General features: G+C 41.1%; 1 long non-coding RNA gene across 1 annotated transcript; it reads right to left on the reverse strand.

The window, feature by feature from the left end:
• Positions 1-518: 518 nt before the first annotated feature.
• Positions 519-3,586, reverse strand: LOC120405634. The gene is made up of 3 exons (XR_005598735.1): positions 3,353-3,586; positions 1,514-1,628; positions 519-768 (listed from the first exon to the last, which is right to left on the reverse strand). It is a non-coding gene; the product is annotated as an uncharacterized LOC120405634 (long non-coding RNA).
• Between the last annotated feature and the right edge of the window lie 378 nt (positions 3,587-3,964).

A 3,964-nucleotide genomic window follows, 5' to 3' on the forward strand; every position in this document is an offset into this window, starting at 1 on the left:
GCTGCTAGCATTCTACTAATTCATGCCTACGTCTCAACACCATTTTTCTTCTTTTCCAGATGATATGACAGAAATCAGTCTTCACTGTAAGATATCAGTATAATAGTATCTCACAGTTTTAAAAATAAATTAGTTAAAGCAAAATAAATAAGAAGAAAATACTTAGGGTAGCAAAGCAGTAGTCCCGCAACATTTTATTTTTGTTATCTTTGTCTGCTATAATGAACTTCATTTCATTTCTCTTTTGATTTGTTATGGCATAAGAATACAATTTATCAAGGACCTTTTCACTAATTTAATATTTTGCCCTAAGCCAAGTAAGAGGCAACTTCATCAAAGGAAGAGGTATTTTAGACTTCACAATAAAGGAAAATAAACTCTATCACAGATTCCAGACGGGAAAAAAAAAGGTAATTTTGAACCAAAAATACTGACTTGACCATAACATTCCAGGAACAGTTTAAAATTGTAGAAAAAGTAGAATGAAGGAAGAAAGAAGTAATTAGTGTGTAGAAGTAGAATGGTCATTTATCATATAGCTGGGATCTTCTGTGTTGTCATTTAATTTCAATTACACAGTTGCAATTAAGATAGCAAAATTCAGAGTTCAAATGCTTAGTCACTGAATAAAGCCATCATGCTGATATCCCATATGAATTCATGATCATTTTATCCAAGGGTCAGAAGCGGCTTGATGTTCATATTTTGATTTTGTATATATCTTTCTATTTTATCTGAAGTCTTGTCCACATGGCCTTATTTGAATGCCTATAATGCAATTTGCAATGAAATTACTGAAAAACAACTTTTACTCAGATGTAAGTTCATAGTAAATACTATATTGCAGACCATCTAAGCTATTCCTTATTTAAAAGAGCTAATTTATGCAAAAAATTGGTTTAAAATGGAGCCTATGGCATCCTCAATTTCAAATGTTCAGAAAGACTAAGTATAACCATTGTACAGTAATGTAAATTAGAAAGGACATGCAACATACTGGATGTGAAGTGTAGAATTTGGACTCGAAGTATATAGTATACATTTACCAAAATTCTGAAGAATTATAGTCACTGAGTAAAGATCACTGTTTATTAGTTTTAATTACATTCTGTTCTTTATGTAGAAAAAACCAAAATGATTATGAAAAGGTTAGCATTGTTTTATGTTCACAGCATACACACAGAGAAGTTACATAAAACTATGAATACTCTTTCTGGAAGGCAGAAATATAACACTGTCATATTCCTTGGAATTCAGAATGACAACACACAAGAACCCCAAAACATGGATAGAGAAAACAAGCTACTCCCTAAGACAGCAAGGCACAACTCACTCCACCTTGCTTTAAACTGGATCTTTCCAGACTGGCTTTCTGCTTACTGACTCAGATGTTCTAGATTTCATGGCTTCCCTCCTAGCCTGCAATCAGGGCCAGGATATCCCTCACACTTAATGGTCAAGTTGTGCCAGAATGCTCCCGATCAGCATTCTGGCAGCTTTTTTAGCTCCTTACCTTCCCCATCTGTGGAACGTCCTCAGAACTGGCCCGTTCCTTTTCTGGGTCAGCTGATTCTTTTCCCTCCCTGGTTGCAGAGTGTCTTCCAAGCTGGCAGAGGTCAGGGCTGGACCTGGGCAGGGTGTGCACAACTGTGGGTTAGTATGGAAAGCCGGGGCTGCTGCAACCAAGACCGGGCATGGCAGCATGGGGGCCAGAGCCTCTGGGAGCCCAGGGTGAAACCAGAGCTGGGCAATATCAGGAACCAGGTACTGGGCCTTCTGGAAAATGGAGTCTCACATGGGAAGTAGGAGTTGGGTATAGGTACAAGAGAGGTGAGGATGAGATGGGCTTTGTGAGGCGATACCTTCTGCTTCCTTGGGCTACCCCCAGCTCCCCAGTTGCCCCTACCTTCCTCCCAGCTCCCCCCACTACTTTCTGCTTCCTCCTGGGGCCTCCCACTGCTGTGTTCTGGTACTTCTCTTTTTAGGACTCCAGCACTGCTCACACTTACTAATATCTCATTGTTTTCAACCACTTTCCAATCCATGACACCTGGATTGGCCAAGGAATGTGCCACACAGCTCAGCTCAGCATGCTTGTGCTTCACTCCCCTGATTATGGACTGGCTGGTCTAAGTTATCATGGCTACCAACAACTCCAAAGGACAGATACAGTAGCCAGGGCTCAGCAGAACTTACGAAAGCCTGAGACAGGCACCCTACATCAGCAATGAAAAGGTGGGGTGACATGAGCTGTTATACTGACTCTACTCTGGGGGCACCCTCTGGCAGCCAGCTACATGGGTTTAGGTGCAGAAACTGCCAGCACTGAAGCACAAAGTGGAGGCCATGCACCTCAGCCTCTAGGGCATTCACTCTATCAGCATGATCTATTCTAGTGCATAATAAACTGCATGGGACTTGCAAATGACATCTGTATTATAGCATCATGCCTTTTCCAGCCCTGTTAATAATTAATGGAGTCTTATCAATCTAAATGTTAGTAACCACAAACAGAATGAGATTTACTGCTGTGTAACAAGCTATCATCAAGGAAGCCATCTACTTTATTCCTCTTAATTCATATGCAAAATAAAGCTGCCTAAAAATTATGTGTTCATCATTTAACAGATGAACATTACTCTACTAACTCACCATTGATTAAGGAGATTGCTTGCTATTTTCTTGTATTTGTCGGGGACTCTAACCCCAACAGCGTAGTTCGTTGTCTGACCGCAAAGAGACAGGCAACACCAGCAAGGTCCGATCAAAAGTTCTTTATTGACAAGTGCACGTATCAGTAAAGAACAGCTCGTATCCGAAAAGAACCAGCCCCCCCTTTACAACTTAGTATAGATTATATAGACAGTTTTATTACGTCATAAATCATTCACTAGAGCAATCCACCCCCTTTGTCTAACAACTAGAAATTAGACACCTTTTAATATATACGCATGCCTAGTCTCTACAATATTGAATTGTTAATATCTCAACAAGCGCCAAAGGTTAGGAATGTGAGGGAGTTAAAAACACACCGAACACTAAACCAGGGAGTTAGTCAGAACTGTGAGATGCTTGTGTTTCTTATCGGTCCTTCAAACACTGTGTCTTAACACAACACAGCTGGCACCAGCCCCCCCACTTATCTTACTCTTTCCCAGGGCTTTGTAAGACAATGCTGCTTTTCAGTATTTCACTCTGAGTTTACCCGGAGACCTCTGCTAGCCTGATTTTTAGTCAGGTTGGCACAACTGGTTTTGTGCTACATCTTTATTCAGGCCTAACATATTTCTGAAAAGATAACTTGCCTTTTTTGTCCAGATACACACATAAGGGGAAATAAAGTTAAACTTACTGTAGTGGTGTTGATTGCAGAAAGTTGGAGGTGAATTCTGGAGTAAAACTTATGCAGCTGTAAACTATCACTCACTGTGGCTCCCATGCTGTTCCCTTTCTCACTCACTCCCACCCCAGCAGCCATCTTCTCCTCTCTCATTTAGTCTAAGAGATTCTTTTCCAAAAAGGCCTGGCAATAGGTTCTTTTTTCTTCTCTCCAAGTTGGGGGAGTGTAGACTTGGATGATTGGTAATCTTCTCCCTGGGAGCTGGCAAGTCTCATCATTCCCTCTGCCAATTGTTGGACAGGAACGGTGTAGCTGGAGAGAGAAAACAGCTCCTTTGTTAAATGCCAGGATGACCTGGAGGTTCTTGTCTCCCATATTCCCCAAAGGCAGAGGAAGTTGGTTCCCTCTTGCCCCATGCCTGGAGGAAAGAGGGGGAGAGTGCAACTCAGCAGTTCAAACTGCTTTATCATGTGAAATCCTGTACATATTACTCTCCTTCCTGTGTCTGTCTATTCTGATCAGCACATGCCAGAAGGCACTATCCAGCGAGAAAAAGAGAAAATTATTTCAATATTGGCGCTGGTTTCTCCTGCTTCAGTGTGTGTAATAAGCATAGTATCTTCT

Source organism: Mauremys reevesii, linkage group 5, assembly GCF_016161935.1.
Source record: "Mauremys reevesii isolate NIE-2019 linkage group 5, ASM1616193v1, whole genome shotgun sequence".
NCBI classification, from domain to species: Eukaryota; Metazoa; Chordata; order Testudines; family Geoemydidae; genus Mauremys; species Mauremys reevesii.